Genomic DNA, 23,646 nt, shown 5'->3' on the forward strand with positions numbered 1-23,646 from the left:
GGTGTTCCATTTTCAGGACCTCTAAAACAATGTTTCTCAATCCCCACTGTGCCCCCTTCTGACTTTGTTTCCCTTCTATGGACCCCTGTTCTACTGGTTAACACCCGCGTCTCATGCCATGGCTCCCCTGGAATATGCTAAGGACATGTGGAGTTGTATATAGCCCCTGATTGAGAAATACTCCCCTAAACCTCCTCCCAGGCTTGGCTGAAGCAAGGCTCATACTCAAAATAAGTTAAGAGCAAAACCTTGAACTCTCATGTCCTGGGTCCTGCTCTGGGTGTGATGAGAGCCAGCTTCTCCTTCTGGTTAAAACTCAAAGGAGAAGACGGCTTCCTCAGTCCTGACACTTGGGACTCTGTCTTACTCATTACACAATGTCACTTGAGAAGAGAAAGCATTTTTTTTGTGGTTCCACAAAAATGTCCAATACCAGGATAGCTTGGAGAGGGAACTTGTGGAATTTGTGAAGGTCTCCACTTTGCTTTTTTTTTTCTCATCTGGCTGTTCTTATTGATTAGAAGGATGGCCTTGAATGCATTTCAGTACATTCAGCTGCTGGGTCCTTCATTTAACTGTTCACAAGTCAAGAAAGTGATTTATGTGTACTCTCTCTCTCTCTCTCTCTCTCTCTCTCTCTCTACCACACACACACACACACACACACACACACACACACACACACACACACACACACACCATTGCTCTCTCTGTTCCCATTCTAACATTTCTGCATTATTTCTTTTCTGTTGCTTTCTTTAACTTACCCATCACACAGATAAATCACTTTTATACATTCTATGTTTTCCTGTTTCTGTATTAGAAATAGCCTCTTATGACATCAAGTCTAAAATCTCCCCTATTCTTTCAAAAACATTTTGTATTAAGTACTGTGTATAAACTGTAGAAAACATGAAAAATAAAAGCATATTTTCATGTTCATAGATATAGTTCTCTCTATATATCAGAATCTATGAAGTCTAGGAAAGTATCAGGTAAAAATAAATAAATCTCATCCCATGGCTCAAACCATTTAATTTTCTTCTTTCTTCTCCTTCCTTTCTCCCCTTGTCCTTTTCCTCTTTTTTTTTTTACTCTCCTCCTAATTATTTTGTTTCCGTTTTGGGCCACATTCAGCAGTGCTCAGGGTTTGTTCCTGACTCTGTGCTCAAGGATCACTCCAAATGGGGCTCAGGAGACCTATGGAGTGCCGAGGGTAGAACCTGGGTTAGCCATATGCAATACAGGCACCTACTCACTGTATTATCTTACTGGCCCCTCCTTGCTCTTATTTTTCAATCAACTAAAATAATTTCTGGGAAAAGTGGTTTTAAAGTTTACAAAACAAAATGCCTGAATCAGAAGTGATCCCTGCACAGTCAGGAGTAAACTCTGAGCACCACCAGGTGTGCCTCCCCCTGCTCAGAAAAAGCACAACTTTATAAGGAAACTCAGTGAAAAGAAATAGAGTTATTAAAATATAACTTCCTGAAAGCTATAATAGTTTATTTGCTTACTTATTAACACTTAAGGACTGGAGCGATAGCACAGCGGGTAGGGCATTTGCCTTGCACACGGACGACCTGGGTTCAATTCCTTAGTCTCTCTTGGAGAGCCCGGCAGCTACCGAGAGTATCCCCCCTGCACAGCAGAGCCTGGCAAGCAACTCGTGCCATATTCGATATGCCGAAAACAGTAACAACAAACCTCACAATGGAGATGTTACTGGTGCCTGCTCGAGCAAACCGATGAACAACTGGACTACAGTGCTACAGTGCTACTTCTTAACGCCTTAGGTAGCAAGATCTAGCAGCAGATTTAATTTCACAATAGTGAGCAAAGTAAATGCTAATCTGAAATACTAGAATAACTGCAGTGTGATAGGAAACTACCTGATTTGTGTGGGTGAAAACGGTTTGGGTTCTTCAAATATAAATTTTATTTGTTTACATTCAAAATTCAAGCACTGTAGCACTGTCATCCTATTGTTCATCATTTTGCTCGAGCAGGCACCAGTAACATCTCCATTGTGAGACTTGTTGTTACTGTTGTTAGCATATCAACTACGCCATGGGTAGCTTATCAGGCTCTGCCGTTTGGGCAGGATACTCTCGGTAGCTTGCCGGGCTCTCAGAGAGGGACAGAGGAATTGAACCTGGTTCGGCCAAGTACAAGGCAAATGCCCTATCAGCTGTGCTATCGCTCTAGTCCTCAATCTTCAAGGGAATGATCGATTTTCATGAGATGTTAGAGAAAACTAAAAATGTGATTCTTCTTTGGACCTTCTGGACCCTCAGCTTAAGCATCTTCATGATCAACCCTGACCCCAGGAAGGTGTTAGGCACTCCTCACCTCTGATCTCAGTGCAAGTTCCTGTCCTAATGTTTATGCACTAAGGGTTCTCATGTAACTTCTAGCCACAGATAGGAATGAACAGTTAGATGTCTGTTGGAAAGGGGAGATTGATCCTCGGATAAAGGTAGAGCAGTTGCATAAAAAGATGGAAGGGAAGGCAATGGATCAAAGTCCATGTGGGATTGGGGGAGACTGCTCAAGTGGTAGAGCATGTGCCTAACTTGGGGCAATCTCCAAGTCAGATATCTGTCTCTGATGTCCCCTTCTTGCCACCCAACCCCAGTACAACTAGGTGTGTACCTGGAATCCCCAAGCAATGCTGGGCTGACTGATTAGTCCTGGACCATTGCCGCTGGCCCCTGTTATGAAAAATAAAAGAAGATTGCTCAGTAGAAATGACATCTGTACCTATATATTCATTGCAGCACTGTTTACAATAGCCAAAATATGGAAAACAACCCGAATGCCCGAAAACAGATGACTGGTTAAAGAAACTTTGGTACATCTACACAATGGAATACTATGTAGGTGTTAGGAGAGATGAAGTCATGAAATTTGCTTATAAATGGATAGATATGGAAAGTATCATGCTAAGTGAAATGAGTCAGAAAGAGAGGGACAGATACAGAAGGACTGCACTCATTTGTGGAGTATAGAATAACATCACGTGAGGTTGACACCCAAGGACAGTAGATATGAGGCTGAGGGATTGCCCCATAGCTGGAAGCCTGCTTCATGAGCAGAGGGGAGAAGGCAGATGGAATAGAGAAGGGATCACTAAGAAAATGATGGCTGGAGGAACCAGTTGGGATGGGAGATGCATGCCGAAAGTAGATAATGGACCAAGCATGATGACCTCCCAGTGTCTGTATTGCAAGCCATAATGCCCAAAAGTATAGAGAGAGTATGGGGAATATTGTCTGCCATGGAGGCAGGGGGAAGGTGGGAGGGGGGGGTATACCAGGGATATTGGTGGTGGGGAATGTGCACTGGTGGAGGGATGGGTGTTTGATCATTGTGAGATTATAACCCAAACATGAAAGCTTTTAACTATCTCACGGTGATTCAATAAAATTTTAAAAAATAGGAAAAGGGGATTCCAGTTGAATGTCTGGGATTTGCAACTGCATTTTGCTGCCGGGAAAGGAGCACTGGGCTCCAGGGATCTCGTGTGAGACAGTTGGAGAGAGATGGAAAGCGGTGAAACACCTTTTTCTCTGTGCACTTTTTCCAGATAGGGGTGAAGATTCTTGTAGTTTATTTTCTGGCTGCCCAACTATTGTGTCCTTAAATCTATCTCTAGGCTGGAGATAGAATATGACAGTGTCTCCTGGGTCATCCTGTGCCTCTGGGGCAAATCTGGCCTCCTCAGCTCCCAAAGTCCATTTTGGGACACAATTCTTTCCTGGCTGCTGTTATCTTGGGCTCTGCTTCATGGCACAGACATGGCACTCAAAGAGAAGACTAGTGGGCTTCCCTATCCTGCCCCATCCCATCCTCTGGGCCCTACCCCACGAGAGCCATAGTCCTGGGGAGCAGGCCCAAGTGACCCTGCAGAACTGAGATGGTGTCATTTTAAAACCAAATGCACTTTTTAAAACTTTTTTCAAACATGCTTGCATCAATGGCCCAGCTACAGGGCAGACAGAGAATCAAATTAGCATTCTTCAATGTACACGGATCCTGCGAAGATATCTAATTCACTGCTCTAAATGAACTTGTTTCCTCATTTCCCAAAGCTGCCCCCTCCCCAGCGAGGCCTCAGCGATGAAGAGATTGGCTGTGTCACTTTGATGACTCATTTAATTCCCAGTTACATGAGCAGAATGCACAAGTCTGAGGCGAGGTGTGGGCTCTGGCTACGGAATTAAAACATCAGGAGACTTTTCAGCAGCTCCGCTCAGCCATGGCTGTGGGCAGGGAGCTGTAACCTTCCCTGTGTTTACCCCAGGGTAGACCAGAGGGAGGGACTGACACACACACCCAAGGAGAGCTGAGTAATTTCCCCGAGGACAGTGGGCGCATTAAGTATTGGAATCTTGGTAAGCTCTGTGTCTCTTTTCGTTAGTGTGCTGCACCCTGAGATGACCTTGGCTATGCCAAAGCTTTACTTAGCATTCTCCTTGCAAAGGGGCCCTTCACAGAGAGGCCTGTCTGTGTGTGACATGAGGAAGTTTGATTTTCTAGGCCTTTCTTCTCCATCCTGCTGCTTTTGCAACTGGAGAGAACAGTTTAGTATGAGCAGTGTGGTACTTACATAGGGCATGAATATCTAAATAGAACTCGGGTTAAATGCTAATAATTGAAATTCTTTCAAGCACCACAAATAACTTGTAATTTTGAGCATCTATTATCTCTTGGGACCCAGTCAGTGGGGAGAAAAATTCTCATGTTTATGAAAGTTCCAGTCTAGAGAATGGGTAAATGCAAAGTCAGTTGGTAAATACAAAACAGAAGTCTGTGAACATCGTACAAAGACAGGGAGAAGGGGTGTTCAGTCTGGGCCAATTTTGGAGAGGAGGAGATACGGAAGCTGAGGAAGATCTTCAGTCACCTTGAGTGAGCAGGTATTAGTTCCCTGGATCTCCCCCCCACCTACCCCATAGTGCTGTCTTCTCTCTGGCAAGCTCGGGCAACCGTATGGAGTGCCAGAGATTGAATTTGGGCCAGCCACATGCAAGGCAAGGGCCATATTCACTGTAATATTGCTCTGGCTCCATATTTTCTCTGTTTAGAAGGCTGAGAATTTCCAGAGGGTAAAGGCTGCAGGTTTCTCATTCTTCTACCTCCAGGATGCATCCTATTGTTGGATAGACAGACATGTGCATTTGGGTGCTGGAGGAAATTTTAGCTCCTATGTTAGAGTTGTGAGAAAGTAGAACCATGCGGAACTGTAGAAATCAAATGCAGATAATGTACCCCTCCCAATTAGGTGTGGGAAAATCCAGGTAGAATAAACCAGTTGTCAAGAACATGGTACCCTGCCTGTGACTTGGATTTTCAGGACTGTTTCATGATTCCTGAAACAGGAAGGGAGCACTGCATTTTGATAGAGATTTTCACACATGTTGTGATTCCTATATTTCCTTCAATGAATATTTGTTAGTTTTGTAATAAACAAGAAAAGGTATAGAGGATTAGATTTTCTTTGTATTTGTTTTGGGGCCACAGGCAGTGGTGCTCAGGGACTACTCCTGGCTCTGAGTCCAGAGTCACGTGTCAGTCTTGGGGGACTGTGTGGTGCTAGGGACTAAACCCTGGCCTTCCTGCATGTAGACCTTGTGCTCAACCTCTTGCTCAGCCTCTCTCTTTCTGATCTCCAGGATTAGGTATTCAGTCAAGTATATTCAGCCAAGTAAACATAAGCTGTTAAATGCCACTTTCTAAGATTGGGTTGACATGCTAATAAGCTCTGTGGATAGTAGCCGTGAATTAAGTAACACATTATTAGGTGTGAAGAACAACTGTCAAGGAGAAATGCAGGGGTCTTGTATTGGTAACTGGGCACAGGGGTACTGCTGTTCATTCTGGGGCTCTATCATCTTCACTACAAATAGGCACACAGGATTTTGTAAGTGAGAAATGGAGGTTCATAACATGGACATGCATGTTAGTATCATGTATGTTTCTAGACATCAGAGGTGATCCAGGAGCGTGATGCCTGTGCCCAGGATTATACTACCCTGATATTTTGAAGTCTCCAATCTATGTACTGGGCTCTGAGGAAGCAGTGGCTATTTATATCTTTATGAGTTTAAAATGCAATGATCACAAAGATATTAAAACTAAAACTATATGAACATATTACTAATTATGATGTGTTATGAAACAGAAAACAGGTTTGCAAGGTAAATGAAAAGAGATTACCACCATGTGCTGGAATTTTCCCTGCAGGGTGAGTACAGGCTTTCAGTTTGGGCTTTTATTTTTTTTTAAATTTCAACTGGATATGATTATTATTAGGTGAATTACAAACCACACCATGGTAATTATTACTGTTGGTGCTTATAGATTCCAGCCTATTATCCAACGGGAACAATGTACATGAAAATAGGTCTTTATTTCAGAATGCAAATTTAGTGTGATAAGGCAGCTTTGTATTAAGCTTTTTATGAGATAAAATACTTTTTTAACCTTTAGAAAAAGATTGATTTGGACTTTGAGCTCACAGTATTCAGCAAGGTGTTATAGAACAGATTGTAGAAATCCTGGGAGAAGAAATCTTGTTGAAAGAATATGGGGAGGTGGATCTGTGTTATGGAAGAGATGATAGTTAAACCAACCCAAGTACTGGGCTGTCATCTGTTAGAAATGCCAACTATCAGCTGTCCCAAAGCGAATCTTCTCTTAGCTCAGAATCCTTCCTTTGGATATACATGGACATGGACCGCAAGAGTCCTGCTCTCATTCGTGACCCTGGTGCCTACGTTGAGGCAGGCAATGGTTTTGTCCACAGAACACAAATATAAAGGTTGGGTTTCTGAAATATTTTATATAAATATTGAATATGACAAGATTTTAAATGGATAAATGCCTTCGTTTCAGGCATTTGTAGATAACTTCACAATTAGGACTTTTTCATAATAAGGACAACAAATAATTTTCGAGGCTTACCTTTCTTTTTTTTTTTTTTTTTTTGCTTTTTGGGTCACACTTGGCGATGCACAGGGGTCATTCCTGGCTCTGTACTGAGGAATTACCCCTGGTGGTGCTCAGGAGACCATATGGGATGCTGGAAATCAAACCCAGGTTAGCCACAAGCAAGGCAAACACCCTACCCGCTGTGCTATCGCTCCAGCCCCCACCGAGGCTTACTTTTTGTGTGCTTGTCTTTCACTGTACAGAAGGAAAATCTGGATATCCAATGTAATCAATGTTATCAGAAATAAGTGTTGTAGGTCTGGTGCCTCCACATGTTGGGGAAAATCACTGGAGAATCATATTCCTTTTATTCACTAAGAAAAAATAGGTCAATGACAGTATTATTTTTGATCTTCTAACATTGGATTGGATTTCAACTGTAGACACAGTCTCATAGGAGAAGGCCGCTGAGTTCTTTTTTTTTTTAAATACCTTCATTTATTTATTTTTAGTTTCATTATAACTTTAAACCCCATCAAATGTGTTGCACTACTCCTTGAGTATGAGTGGTGTGAGGTATGAGATATCCAGGAATAGGTTCACTCATAGGTGAGGCTCATCCCAGCATGGAGAGTGGCCATGAGCATGGCAGTGGTTTAAGTTGAGTTCTGGAGGTTTTTGGCTGCTGGGGCTTTGTCCCTTAGGGCGGGAAGAGGCCCATACGCCCCCCCCCACACACACACACACTCCAAGGTGCCCCAAAGGAAACAACCTGGCACGGGTCCAACAGCATGGCTATGGCAATGTCGTTTTATGCTCTCTTTCAAGAGAGAAGGATAGTGAGTCTCTGGATCATGGATATTGATGAGATCACCTGGCACCAGTCAGAGGTGGCTTGTGGGTGTGGCTGCCGAGTTGCTGGAAATGTGGGGGGACAGGGATGGAGGTCACCCATTCCCAGTTCCATTCAACCCCGAGTTTTCAGTCATCAGTCCCGCATACCTAGGTTTTCTGCAGATTCATTTGTGGGTGGGGCTCAGCCCAAGCGTGTAGAGTGTCTGGGAACATGGTGAAGGTTGAGTTCCAGAGGTTTTTGGCTGCTGGTGCAGGGCACTTTCCTGCTGATTTCTTTACCAGTACTATGAGATAAGTCTTTACAGAGAGAGATGCTACATATTTTAAAAATCATTTTCCTTTTAGGGCCAGACAGATAGTAGGAGGGTTAAGGTGTTTGCCCTGCATGAAGACAACTCCATTCACTCTTGACCACTTCCAAGAATGATCCTGAGCAAAGAACCATGATTGAGTTCTGAGAATTTCCAGGTGTGACTCAAAAACAAACAAAAGACTATTTTCACTTTAAATAATTATAAGTTTATTTTTGTGGTGGTGGGGGGGATTGGGCATAGGCAGAAATACTTAGGGTTTATTCCTGGCTCTGCACTCAGGGATCATTCCTGGCAGGGCATAGGGATTCAGGAGACCAAACATGGTAGCAGAAATTGAACTGGGATCAGTTAAGTGCAAGGCAAATGCTTTTGTCCCTATGCTATTCCTCTAGCCCTAAATCATTACAACTTCATTAAGTTTTGTATTTTTTTAGTTATCAAATATGCAACAATTAAATGAAGAGTTATAAAAACATTTTTAAAAAATTTTCTGTGAATTTGGAATAATTTCAAAATACTTAAACAAACTTATTGTATGGGCAGTTAACTTAAAGAATATATATTATTAAAATGTCTTTAAATTATGAACATGAAATATGAATTTCAGAATAGCAAATACTGCTCTATTGATGATCAGTGTTAGTGATAAGAGAGTGCGGCAACATAATTTTGGTTAGAAGTAAGGTCTTTTATACCAGAGCTTATTAATATGAAATAAAAGCAATCATCAGATTGTGTGACTCATAATGTCACAGGATGCTATTCAATAAAGCATTTTTTTATAAGAGTAAAAGATCTTTTTACAAAGGATCAGTCTAAAATAAGAAATTGGTTGTACGGGCTGAAGTGATAGAACAGCAGGTAGGACGTTTGCTTTGCATGTGGCTGACCTGGGTTCAATCGCCAGCATCTCCTATAGTCTCCCGGTCATGGCCAGGAGTAATTCCTGACAGCAGAGCTAGGAGCAACCCCTGAGCACTGCCAGGTGTGACCTAAAAGCCAAAAAATAAAATTAAAGAAATTGGTTCTATAAATAATAGCCCTTCGATATCCTGGAATTATTAACAAAATAGCAGTATTAGTGTTTAATGCATTAGGTGTGATATTGTTGATATTTAGAAAAGACTAAAAGAAGTATATGAATAAAACATGATCCTACCTACAAAGGAGGTTTAAAAAATCATGCTCTCAGTCTGTATACCAAAATGCAAATTGTTTGCAGTTAGCTGTGGACTGAGTAATCCCTATGCATCTTTTGCTTAGGTCAATTTTCTACCTTACCTATTATCAATATGTACCACTTGTTTACCAAGAAAAGATGTCAGGGCTGAGGATAAACCTTGCAGGACTGCAACACATGCATTACATTCAGGAGTTCTCGGTTTGGTCTCTGCACTGCATTGTGTCATGAGTGAGGAGTGACCCCTGAAAATCAAAAATGAAAAAAAAAAGAAAGTCATTTCCCCCCATCATCAGTACACAAATTTAAAACTCAGGGGGATGATTAATATGCTTGCATAACTTATCTTAATTTATCAGGAAGGTAGTAAAACTTATGCCCGTATGTAAACATTAATTTATTTTTCACTTAAAAGTAGCCCTTGAAGTTCCTTTTTCTTGAAACACATAATGTTTTCCCCTTTGGCTTTCATCAGTTTTGCTTCAGGGGTCAAACCAAAGTTCAATCAGAAATCTCTGTGATTTTAGCCACTGAATTTTCATACCACTAAATTATGTAAATATGTAGATATAGTACAGAGGGTAAGGCACTTGCCTTGCACATAGCCAATCTGAGATCAATCCCCGGCATCTCATATTGTCTCTTGAGCACCACCAGGTGTAATTTCTGAGTGTAGACCCAGGAGTATTCTATGAGCATCTCCTGGCATGCCCCTCACCCAAAACAAGCACAAATCCAAAACAAATAAATTATATAAACCTGTAATATCCTAAAATAAAAATATGATACCATGAATACCAACAACCTGACAAGTGTTTATCGTTGCTTGGCACAATACAACACTGGGTTAGAGCACTTGGTATTCTGCAGCTTTTAGTCACATGTACACTGTACACCTGATAAGACTTAGGGGTAAGTTTCTAATATTTCCTAAAACCCAACTTATGATCTGACTTTAGAGAAGAGGGTGACTGGGTTAGTTACTTTAGAAAGTGAGTATTCTAGCTAGATTAATAATAGTGTCTGGAGAGGAGGATTTATATTCATTGATCCATTAATTTATCTATTCAGCTGTTAACTGTGTTCATATTATATGCAGGACGTTGCTAGAAACTGTGGAACATAGCACAATCTAAGAAGGGGTAAGCATTCGAAAATAAAAACACTGTCATAGCACTGTCATCCTGTTGTACCTTGATTTGCTCGAGTGGGCACCAGTAACGTCTTCTTTGTGAGACCTCTTGTTACTGTTTTTGGCTATAGAACACACCGTGGCTAACTTGCCAGGCTCTGCCGTGCGGGTGGGATACTCTCGGTAGCTTTCCGGGCTCTTCGAGAGGGACGGAGGAATTGAACCCATGTCGACCATGTACAAGGTAAACGCCCTACCCGCTGTGCTATCACTCCAGTCCATGAGAAAATAATAAAAATAAAAAAGTTTCTAAAACGTTTAAAGTTTTGTAGAAAGGTCAGAAGTAAAGCCTCACACAAATGGTCAGTTGATTTGAAACAAGACTATTCAATGGAGAAAAGAATAGTTTACTCACCAGTAGGTAAGAGACTTAGTGGCTAGCCACAAGCAGAGGAATAAAAAAAATGGATCAAAGGCATATATTTAAAACCTAAAACATGAAATCACTTAGAATGAATCACAGGGTTAAATTTTTATAACCTCAGATTTTGCAATGAATTGTTAGCCAGGACACAGACAAATTGAAAAAAAAATTATCATCTTTCATCAAAATCAAAACTTTTTGTTCCTCAGAGGACATTGTCAATAAAGTGAAATTTCGATGCCATTGTAAACACATCACCTTCTTCATCTATGAGTGTCGAGGTGTCTCCACTGAGTTTACCTTCGGTGAGGGTGATGTAGCTGGGAGGGGTGCTTGGGACACTGTGGAGAAAAGCAGGCACTACTCTGATGATGGGTGTGGTGTTGGAATGATAGATGCATGAAAACTTTATTTAACAGTATTGCAAATCATGGTATTTCAGTAAAAATGGTAAAGAAAAGTAAAAGTGGTAAAGAAAAGTAACTTTAAAAAGAGAAGGAAGGAACTGGAAGAAGGCTAGTCCATCGAGTAAGCTATTTGCTTGTATGCAGCCAAACTGTGTTTGATCCCCACCAACCTATAAGGTCCCCTGAGCCCTGCCAAGAGTGATTCCTTCTTAGCACCCCAAATTGAACCAAAAAACAGGAAGGATGGAAGGAAGGAAAGAAGGTAGGAAGGAAAGAAGGAAGGAAGGAAAGAAGGAGGGAGGAGAAGGGAAAGAGAGGTAAGGGTTAGGGAGGGGAGGGTAGAGGAGGGTAGAAAAGATCACAGAATGGGAGAAAATATTTGCAAGTAGTTTATCTCATAAAAGATTTGTATCAGGGCCAGCCCCAGCCGGGGCCGGTGGCTCGGCTCCGGCCGGCCGGGTTTTCGGCCCGGGTGCCCATGCCTCTGCAGAGCCGGTGGATGTGGAACGAGCGGGAACCAGAGACAGCTTTAGGAATTGGGGTTCCAGCAAGTGCTTGCACCCATGTATGGAGACTGTGAACTAACTTTGGCTACATGCTGTTCCAGGAAGGGAAATGATTCATTTTCAAACTTAAATCTTCGCGGACTTAATTACTATAATACAGAAATTGTAAACCGCGCGGCCGCGCAACATTTTATCTCTTCATTCTCGTCAGTGGAAAACTTATTATCAAATATTTCCCTGTTAATAGAGCTGTATTCTTAGGGGATAAATTCCAACAAAAATAGTGAGTCTGTTTTGAAACTCTAACAACAATAGTGAGTTATGTGTTGAAATCTGGAATGTAATCAAGGTAAAGAGAAAAGGAAGTGAAATTATCACTCAAGTATGGGGTGGGTTGGGGGGTGAGGGGTGGGATCTATACCTTTTTATTTTTGTTTGTTTGTTTTGTTTTTGCTTTTGTTTTTGTTTTTATTGGTGGTGGAATATGGGCACTGGTGAAGGGATGGGTGTTTGAGCATTTTGTAACTGAGATATAAGCCTGAGAACTTTGTAACTTTCCACTTGGTGATTCAATAAAATAAATTTAAAAAAGATTTGTATCAAAATATACAAATAATTCTTACAACTCAATACTATAGAGACAAAAAATGTGGACAAAGGATTTGAATAGGCATTTCTCCAAATAAGATATAGAAGTGGTAAGTAAACACATAGGAATGCTACATGGGGTGGGGGGAATCCGTGTAATTATTAGTCATAAGGGAAAGACAAATAAAATAAAAAAAAACCACTCTATACAAACTAGGATAACTGTAATCAAAATGTCAGGTCAGTGTTGACAAAAGATGATGAGAAATTTTTAATATGGGAATATTAAAAATGGTATATCTGCTGTGCAAACAGTTTTTCAGTTCCTCTAAAAGGTAAGCATGAAGTTACCATATGACACAAAGATTTCAGTTCTAAGTATTTGCCCCAAATAATAAAAAGCAAGTCTCAAGCAAACACTTGTATTCCAGCATTCATAGAAACATTTATTGTAGCGAAAAAGCAGAAACAGCCCCCAGTGCTTATAAATAGATGAAATAGATAAACCAGTGTGACAAATACATGTGATGAAATAGATCCAACCTTAAAAAGGAAGGAGGCCTGAAAGTAACTCTAAGGGCTGGAATCCATGCTTTACATCAATGGGCTCCAGGTTCAGTCCCCAGCATTGCATGTCTCCTGAGCAGGAAATCAATAGTAACCCCATAACACTATCAGCCAAAGGAAAATTTGACAGGAAAAAACCTGATACACGTTACAAAATGCAAGAATCTTAAAAACATTATACTTTAAAAAATTAGCTAGACAAAGACAAGTATTACATGATTTAACTCATGTGATATACCAGGAGTGGGCAAATTCATAACACAGAAAGTAAAATAAGTCTAAAGGCTCAGATTGGGTAGGAATGGAATTTTGTTCAATGAGTACAGATGATTTTTTTAAGAAATTCTTGAAATGGATGTTAAAAGACATTATGAATGTTCTTATTGCCACTGGATAGTACATTTAAAATGATCAGTTTAAGAGAACTTAGAAGAAATGGATAAATTTCTAGATTCCTATAAACCTCTCAAGGCTGAGCCAAGAAGATTTGGCATACCTGAATAGACCTATTATTCTCAAGGAAATTGAAACTGTAATCAAAAGTCTTCCCAAACACAAAAGCCCAGGACCAGATGGATTCACTTTCGAATTCTTCCAAACATTTAAAGAGGACCTATTGCCAGAAGGGACCACCAAGTAAATGATACTTGAAGAGCTTGCTCAGGATGGGAGATGTGTGTTGAAAATAGACTATGGACCCAACATGATTGCCACTTAGTACCCATATTGTGAACCATAACATCCCAAAGAAGAGAGAGAATAAAAGGGAATGTGCCTGCCACAGAGGAAGAAGGGGGGATAGGAGGGTGGTGGGAGGGATACTGGGAACACTGGTGGTGGATAATGGGCACTGGTGGAGGGATGGATACTCGATCATTGTATGACTGAACGTAATCACAAAAGTTTGTAAATCTGTAACTATCTCACGGTGATTCATTAAAAAAATTTAAAAAATAAAATGATCAGTTTATGTTCTTATATTTAAATACACTTTCAAAATATAATCTATAAAATACATTCTTCAGTGAAGATAATAGGAACCTTGAGTTTTTAAAGACAGAAACAAATTTGTTTCAACTTCTCTTACTTTACTCAATATAGTTAATTTTTTCTATGACTAAGATTTATTTTGTGGGGGCACCCCAAGCAGTACTCACAGCTCGGACCACTCTTGTTGATGTTCTACTTACTGGGCTGGCTAGTCAATGTATGGGCTGTGCTGCTTGGACTCTGCAGTGCCCTGAACCATCAAGGTTCTCCCGGAAGTGCTTGGGAATCCCCAGGGCTACACTCAAGATCCTGGGGAGGCCATGTTGTACTGGAAATAGAACTTGGTTTGGGCACATGCAAGGCATTCACCCTAACCCTTATGCTAAACTGGACTAAAGAATTGTTATTTTCTAATAAAAATGTGCTCCTTATATTATTAGTGTATTAAGATTAAATTAATGTGTTAACATTAAAATGTCTACCCAGCTTCACCTCCCCCCTCAAAATAAAGCAATGGTTTGGAATAATTGGTTACCTATATATAAATTAAATGAATCATAGTCTTCAGATTATTAAAATGAATGAAGACTTAAATATAAAATGTCAAACTCTAAAACTTACTGAAGAAAACATGGGAGAAAAATTTTGTAATTGAAGTTAGTTATAAAGGTCTTAGACTTGGATGATGGGGTGGATTGGAAGAGACAACCTTTGGGACATTGGTGGAGGGAATAAAGATAAAAAAACATAAAGTAAAAATAAAGTCCTCACTAAAGATAAAATTTTAAAATCGAATTAAACATAATTTAAAGATATTTTTCCTGTTAAGCATACTTAAAAATGTGAAAAGACAAGGCAGAGTGGGAGAAAATATTTGCAATTTATGTATCAAATAGAAGACTTGTATCGAGAATATATAGAAAAATCTCTCAACACCCTGAAAATGAGCAAATAAACAACCCAGCAAAATTGGGCAAGATTTGAACAGACATTTCAACCAAAGAATGTATTCAGATGACAGACACATGAAGAAGTGCTAAAAATCTTTCGACATTAGAAAAATGGGAATATCAAATATTGGTGAATATGGTTGAGCTAGGGGTATTATTATGCATCACTGGTTATGAGAAATGGCTAACATAATGACAAATAGTTTGACAGTTTCTTGTAAGGTAAGAATACATCTTTTACCTTTCTACTCCTAGTTAGTGATATTCATAATTACCCACAAACTCTGTGATGGGGTCATCATGGTGGAAAGAGTTGGGGTTCTTAAAGGCTCAAAGGTGCATGATGTTGGGATTTACCTGGACTGGGGGTGCAAGGAGACATCTGTGAAGGAAGTGGTGCCTGAATAGTCCTCACTTGTAGGGCCAGGTTGGTTCTGGGGTAGTGGGCAAGATGGAGTGCATGCTGGATCCAGTGGACTCTGTGGGACTCCTTTTCCAGGCTTATGGGATGACTGGACTTTGCTGTAAGAAATGGAGTTTATGTGACTGCTTTCTCAGAGTGGCACAGGCCTGTGGTAGTGAGGGAGAGGTGGATGGGGTTGAGGCAGAGGTGATCCATGGGCTGTGACTGCCTTCACTGGCCTTGGAGAAGAGCTTGTAGTCTGGGGTGCACATCAGAGGGGTGTGTGGGGAGAAGTCTGGATTGGTGAGGCTGGGAGGACCCCAGAAAGAGGCTGGGGTGTGCATTGCATTAGAGTACCAACCCAAGTTTCAAAGTAGACTGAACAAATAGGTGAGATTAGATATGGATTCTGAGTTCTGCGATTCCTATTTGTATTTTTTGGGGGGCCTTGAGGCAATGAGGTGGAGAGGTGGGTGAGAATAGGAGTTGGCATTTAGATGCTTACAAGTGAACCCCTTTCAACAACATCCAGGGACAAGACCCAAGGAGATCATTGACAGAGGAGACTTTTACTTCTGTCCTCCCTTCCCATCACACTTCCTTTCACCCTTCACAGATCTCCCTTATGTATTTCCACAGGAACGTACAATTGGCCTTGTTGGTTCTCATTTCTCACTCTAGGCTCACTTCACACAGATCCAGGTGTGTTGATGTGGGATCTTACTTACGTGGAATGAATGGGTTTGGCCACAAGGAGTTCTGCATTTCCCAGGATAACATTTGACTTTATTTCAAATTATGCAAACAGCAGTTAAGTGAGAACAGGGATCTGTGCATGCTTTTATTCCCCGTGTTTTCCAATTGCTGGCATTATCCTCTAATAACGGGATGTGTACAGGATATGATATAGAGGCCACTGGGCTGCAGAGCAGTCATTAGCTTTCCCTCCAAAACAAAAAGAGAGGCTGCCGTTTGAATAATGATCCCTGGCTGTTTTCTTTGTACATGGGCCATTTCCTTAATTAGGTTTCAAGCTTCATCTCTCTTGTTTTTAACTAAAAAGCCAAGTGAGAGAGAGAGAGTGAGCGAGCGAGAGAGAGAGAGAGAGAGAGAGAGAGAGAGAGAGAGAGAGAGAGAGAGAGAGAGAGAGAGAGAGAGAGAAATTGTATTGTGGAGAGAAAGGAGAGGAATGTGTTCCAAGCAAAATCAGGGCAAACGAGCGAGATGGGAGATGAGTGGATGCACCACTGTAAAGCTGACCTGGGCAGAGCTGGCTTTGTGGGTGTCCGAACTCTTTTCAGCAATTGTCAAGGTCATGGGGACCTTTGTGTCTTCATTAGGGAATACCTCCTCCACTTCCATTCTGGCGTGTGTGTGTGTGTGTGTGTGTGTGTGTGTGTGTGTGTGATCCAGAATGTGGCGTTGGGGAGCTAGATCACAAGGATGGGGCGCCTGCCAGACATACTCACGACCCTGGGTATGAGTATTCCATCCCGCACACCACTTCACTGCATCACTTCTCTAGCACCCCTGGATGTGGGCCTGGTGGTCTGCCGCCCTACTGGAAAGGGCCCCAAACAAATACAAATAGGAACCACAGAATTCAGAATCCATACCTAACCTTACCTTTTTCTTCAGTCTACTTTGAAACTTGGGTTGGTACTCTAATACACACACAGTTTACAAGTTTAGTGGCCTGGCTTCAAATCTTGATCGTTGTAAGCCAACTCTGTCACCTGGAGCCAACATGTGACCATGGCCTCCTAGACCCAGACTCTTCTTTCCTTAAATGGAGGCAGTCACACTTGCTAATCTACAGGGTTGCTGAGATTAAACTCTTGACTTTTTAGGGGGAGGGACAGGGTGAGTGCTCAGTTCAGCTTGAGGTAATGCAGCTGAAGTGGTGATTGTTGTAATTTTATCAGCTCTTGGAGAGTCCTGGGCGGGGGTTCATCTAGGCCAGATGGAGCATTGTTATTTCATAACCCCATCTATAGTTAAAGGAGTGGCATGTTGGAGCCATAAATTATTGAGGGCATTGACAACCTCATTAATTTTTCTTCAAAATGTTGTATTTTTCACCTGTTGTTTTAACTTATGAACTTTCTGAGATGCCAACGATGGAGTCATATGTTGAATCTGTTTGCAGGAAATAGCTTTGAAGTTGGACTGAAACCTGGATTCATTTGATCTTCTCAAATCAGTGTTCTCTGTATTCATAATGAATGTGTAGAGAACAACAGCAAACACAACAGAGAAATGGCAGTACTGCTGAGCAGCTTTTCTGACCTATTGGGTAGTAATCCTTCTTTATGCCTCATTGAGCCTCACCTTCCCCACCTCTGAGATTCCATGCATGGAAAACATATATCTGGTCTTTGGAACTGAGATTATGGCTCATGGATAAACAATATCAGATCACATCACCTAGGAACCTGTTAGAAATCAGGATCTGCTCCCACCCCATATCTTTACCAGAAGACGCATTTTAACAAAACCCTTAGGAAATTCATATACGTCTTAAAATGTTTCAAGTACTGTGATAGCTGGTGCTCTTTGGGAAGATGGAGAGTTATGCAAGAGTTAATACCAGGGAGGAGATCCAAAGTCTGGTTCATGGGGATGTGGAGACTTTTTTCAGGCAGTGATCTTGTCTGGGTTATTGGCAGAGGAACGTGTGTTGCTGCGGAAAGAAAAGGATGAAGAAAGGCAAATAGAGTGATGGAGGGACTTCTGGAAGAAAAATGTGTACAAATTCATCAAGAACATCTGCCTTACCATTACTTTTCTCAGCTTATCTTTTATTTTCTGAATTTTTCTTTTTTAGCACTCACATGACATGTGCTGGGGCCATGTGAAATAAGTTTTGAACAATGCAGAGTACTCTGTTTCCAAAACTCTGATCTATGAATGGTTTGCAATGCATTGACCCAACTTTCAGGTTAATTCCTAAGATTAAGAAGGAACATGTATGGCTCACTTTAAGAGTACTTGGAGATTTCTGTGTCCTCCAGTTGGCTCTGGTCCAGGCTTTGCCATGTGGAAGAAGGTCTGGTATTCGGCCTCTGCAGTGCTCCAGTCTTCATTTGTGACATGGAGACTCGTCACTAGCTTATGGGGGAGACTTCGTTTGTAATGAGAATCATGAAGTCCCATACTCCTTTACTTCGTGGTTTTGCATCCAGTGCTTTGCAATCCAAGACCCAGGAAACCTTAAGGGGGGGTGAGGGGAATGCAAATCCAAATCCTACTCTTGGTGGGGGCATGTTAGACAGTCATTTCCTTTCCTGTTTGCCTCTGAGGAGGGATTTCTTCAACCCAGATATGCATCACATTTTCAGTGTTAATTTTTCCAAAATAGTTTTGCTTGAAGTTCCATCTTTCTCCTTTTTTGCCTTCCTTAAAGGGGTTAACCTTATGTATCGCATTGTTCTGTTTAGTGAAAGAGGAATGCATTAAAGAAAGCATGCTGATAACAAAGAAATGGAACAGCTAGAACAGCATTCATTTAGTGAGAGAGACCATTGAAAACAAAACGAATGCAAGAGAGAACAGATAAATTCAGGTCTTGTTTATTAAGTACAACTTACCTTGAATTGAGAAACGAACATTTCTAGTAAAGGAGATGTGACAAGATTTGAAGAGCCCCCTAGGGAAGGAGGATTAACAAAAGGAGACATTATAGAATGAAATACAAGTGAATTAAAACATTGATTTTCTGTAAGTGTTAGAAGACACAAGATTTATTCGGAAGATAAATATTTGGTAATTGAAACCGGGAAGTGTTTTGTTGTCAGTTTTACCCAGTGAAACTTTGTTAGGTGCTAAAAATCTTCTGGCTAATGAATATGAAATAGTGCAGGTTCTAAAAAGGCCATTGGACTTCTCTCTGCTGCATTCTCTCTGTATATCTCAGATGCATTCTGCCTACTTTGGTAATTCAGAAGATTGCCACTCTTATCAGATGATTAGTTTAATGAGAATAATTTGGAAGTAGAAGAAATGGTTATTCTTTTTTTTCAAAGGTTTATATGTATACATGTATGTATATATATATAACTTAAAAATTATATATGCAGTTTATATAATTAAATAAACAAAAAAGTATACTTTTGTTCATTTCACTTTTACCTCTATGCACCTAACCAGAAATCTAGGAAAGCTTTTCTGTTGGTTTTATAGGAATGTCCTGGGACTCACCTGGCCCTTTGACAGCAGAACATGGCATTTTTTCTGATGGAGATGTTACAGACCAAGATGCCCTGTCATCGGGGGATGGACTTGATGTAGGAAATGTCATGGGCTAGCTCTGCTCATGGTCCAGCCTCTGTACTTGCCCTCTGCCTGTATCCCTTTATCTCTCAGTCTCGGTGCTTATTGGCTTGGATTATTTGACTCATTAATTCAGGAAGGATTATTGATTTTCTGATGATCTACTGTTTCTTTGCCTCCAGGATACAGGCTGTGCTATAGAGTAGAGATAGGGTTAGAAGACAAAAGTGAACATGTGCATTGGTTCCTGACTTAAATCTTATCTCCCATTGTTATTTTTCACATGTGTCTCCTCTCCACTCTTTCTTCCTGGATAGAGATAATAGCTATCTAATCATCTTTTTTGGCTTTTGATGCTGCTGCTTTCTCTGTACATATTCTCATCAACTCTTTTCTTTTTTTTTCTTTGATGTTTCATTGGATAAGTGGGAACTGTTGATTTTAAGTTGTAGTTATTCATGTTCAGTAAAAGGAAAAGAGGAAAGAAAATATTTAACAAAAGATGAATCTTTGGGGGGTATGGGGACCTCAGGGCTTACTTTCTGCTCTGTGCACAGGGTTTACTCCTGGCTCTGTGTTCAGGGGTCACTCGTGGTGGGGCTTGGGAGAACATGAGATGCTGAGGATTGAATCTGGGTCAGCCATGTGCAAGGCAAGTGCCCTATTGTACTATCTTTCCTGTTTTCAAAATGAATCATTTTCATATGAATGTATTTGATGTTATGAAGATGGCAGAGGTACTCCATTTATTAGTTTGGAATTTTCAAACAATTGTTGGCCACCAATTGAAGTAGTCCTTCATGTCTGGTTCCTTATGTAGTCTTCTCTATTTTCCCATTTTCACCCTCTCTAATCTGTGGCAAACTACATGCACACATGTAAATACAGACACAACCATTCCAGATTTGGGGGGAAAGGAAGAGGAGGGCTTTCATGAAATGATGTTACTTTTAAAAAAATCAAATCATGTCTGTAAAAGATGAGCTATATTATTCTAACAGATATAGCCAAAATGACATCAGCACATGTATGTTCATCGCAGCACTATTTACGATAGCCAAAATCTGGAAAAAACCCAAATGCCTGAAAGCAGATGACTGGTTAAAGAAACTTTGGTACATCTACACAATGAAATACTATGCAGCTGTCAGAAAGGATGAAGTCATGAACTTTGCATATAAGTGGATCAGCATGGAAAGTATCATGTTTAGTGAAATGAGTCAGAAAGAAAGAGACAGACACAGAAAAATTGCACTCATTTGCAGAATATAAAATAGAATAGTAGCAATAAGTACCAGGAGGCCTGCTCCACGGCTTGGAAGCTGACCTCATAGGCTGGAGGAGAGGGCAGCTCAGACAGAGAAGGGAACACCAACAAAAGTGCAGTGGAGGATCCACTCAGGATAGGAGAGGCAGGTTGAAAGCAGACTATAGATTGAACAGGATAGCTACCCAGTATCTCCATTTAAACCATAACACCCAAAAGGAGAGAGAGAACACTAAGGAATTCCCTGTCACGGGGGGGGGGGGACGGCAGGGGGGGGACGGATTTCAGGGGGGGAGGGAGGGACCCTGGGGCCATCAATGGAGGAGAATGGGCACTGTTTGAGGGATGGGTACTCGAGTATTGTATGACTGTAACACAGGTACAAAACTCTGTAACGGCACTCTCATGGTGACTCATTAATAAAAAAATAAAAATTAAAAAAATGGAACTGCAAAAGCTCGTAGGACACATAGACAGGTAACGTTAGCAGTTTTTATCTCACTTTGTCACATTTTTGACTTCCTGTCTATTATCTAAGAAGTTATTACAGGTGTTTAAATGCACCCCTTTCAGATTCACTGAAAGCTCTTTATATTGTATTCAGTTTTGTATTCACTGCTCTTGACCAGCACATTCTCTTCTAGCTGGTAAAGGCCTACTGGCCTTCCGTCAAGGCCTTCAGCCTTACAGTTTTATTGCTGAGAACAATTCCAGCATCTCTCAGGTGCAGTAAAATTGATGTGTGGTCTCTGGGGTATTAATTCTCCCTGATAGCACAGGAGGGGAAAACAGGAAAGCTGTTAGCATAATTCAGGAGTATGCTTCAACAATAGCTCTTATTTGTGGAGAGAATTCTCTCCCTTGTCCCACAGGCGTTTGGGAGGTTGTGCTTTTCAGTAGAAGGTGTTTGTTAGCACGTTATTGCACTGTTGTGGAAGAATTCTGAAGGGCACATCCGGAAAAGAAGTAGCATTTGATGCATCTTCTAATTATTTTAATTTTTCATGTCCCTTTATTTCTCCTGGTGCATCCCAATATCTGGGGATGTCCTCTTTGCACATCTATATACCCACCACCTACCAGCAACTTCTCATTGCCTGTGAATAATTGTAAATATTTGAAATGATCCCTCCTTTCACTGACTCTAAGTTGGGTCTGAAGAAACAATCCACTAAGGTTCAAGATGGATCAACTTTATGGTTAGTCTCCTGGCATCATCCTCATTGTGCATCCCTTATCCATATTTCTCTCTCTTCCTCCTTCGCCAAATTTTCTTCCTCCTTCTCTCCTCTTTTTCTTATGCCTCACATCTTCTTTCTCCTTTTATTCTATTCAGTTATACATACTCATTAGCTTGGGCTGGGCTCTGGAATCTGCTTTTTCTCTTTTCCTGCTGTCATCCTTTTTGTTGCTCACTGTGTGTTATTGTTAGTGATCGTACTTATTCCCAATGTTATTTTTTGTTTTCTATCCTCCTGGCTTAGTGACCATACTTACTTACTGTTCTTCCTTTCCGTCCTGGTTTCTTCTTTTTAGTATCCCTTTTTTGTTTTTGTTTTTGGGTCCATGTCTAATGGTATTTAGGGTTTATTCCTGGCTCTGTGCTCGGGGATCATTCCTGGTAGGCTTGGAGTCATATGGGGTGCTGAGGATCAAGCCCTAGTCAGCTGTGTGCAAGGCAAGCACCAGCCCACTGTACTATCTCTCCCATTGTCATGCATCAATCTCCATATCTTTTTCAAAGATCTCTGTTTTAATAGCAGATCCTCAGAGAGACCTTTGCTTTCAATTTAATTAGGATCTCCCTGTTGGAGTCATAGCACTAAGCACTACTTATCATGAGTAGTGAAAAGTACTCACTACTTAAGTCTATGATTTAATTTACCTACTATGAGAAAGAGAACGGGAAAGAGAGGGGGAGAGAATGAGAGAGGGGGAAAGAGAGGGATGGAGGGAGAAACAGAAAGAGAGAGAGAGACAGAGAGAGAAAGTGAGTGAGTGACTGAGAGAGAGTGAACTTTTTACTTTTTATCTCTGGAACTATCCCATAACTTAGCATAGTTTTTAGAAATAAGATTTTGGAAAGGTTCAGGAAGAGCATCTGTAGTTGACTTATTTGGGTAATCTTTCCTGACCATGCCATGACCTTGTTGAAAGGTTTTCTTTCTAATTGGATTTCCTAAAGGAAATTGTATTGGTCTGTTTCTTTCGAAGAAATTAATTCAGGAGAAGTTCTCATCCTACTGAATGTCACATGTAGAAATTCTCTCATTGGGGCCATTTGCAGAAGCCTAGTTTTCAAGGCAGAATGTATTTCCACGTGTGTACATTGTGTATGAACCGTCCAGCTGGAATCCCACCAGTTTGCTGGATTCTCTGAAGTTTTCAATACGGTCTCCACATCCAGGAGCCTCACTCCTGGGTCTGTTTTCTCTCCGGTGAAGAGAGGGAGCATCTGTCTTTAAAGGTGTGATGAGAAGGAAATGATGCATGAAAACACTCTGCAGGAAGCCAGACTCACAGGACATGCTCAGCTATTGTTAGCTGTTAGGATGATTGATTGGGTGTTTGATTTGGGGTGAAAAAGTCAGTTTATCTGCTGTCAACCTCTTTTGTGACTTCAGGTGCTCTGCTTCAGGAATCCAGGAACATTCCCCCTTACTGGTCCTGGATGCTCCATTTTTCAGGTGAGGGAGGAGATGGTCTGTGACAATTTCTCCAAGGACCCCCAGAGACCAATTGCAGCATAAAGTGGTGGAGTCGGGTTCCTGACCATCTTCACCCAGTGCCAGGGGACCTACACATTTGTCCTCAGAACATTTCAAGACAGGATGAGACTTGGTGCATGTAACTCA

At 41.0% G+C, this 23,646-nt stretch overlaps 1 protein-coding gene and 1 pseudogene across 2 annotated transcripts in view; one reads left to right on the forward strand and one right to left on the reverse strand.

Moving 5' to 3' along the window:
• Positions 1 to 16,614, reverse strand: part of LOC129404199 (ribosome biogenesis protein NSA2 homolog) — a 39,815-nt pseudogene extending 23,201 nt beyond the window's left edge.
• Positions 1 to 23,646, forward strand: part of CACNA2D3 (calcium voltage-gated channel auxiliary subunit alpha2delta 3) — a 999,345-nt gene that overhangs the window by 168,565 nt on the left and 807,134 nt on the right. The window lies entirely within an intron of this gene.

This window comes from Sorex araneus, chromosome 4 (genome assembly GCF_027595985.1).
Source record: "Sorex araneus isolate mSorAra2 chromosome 4, mSorAra2.pri, whole genome shotgun sequence".
NCBI lineage: Eukaryota > Metazoa > Chordata > Mammalia > Eulipotyphla > Soricidae > Sorex > Sorex araneus.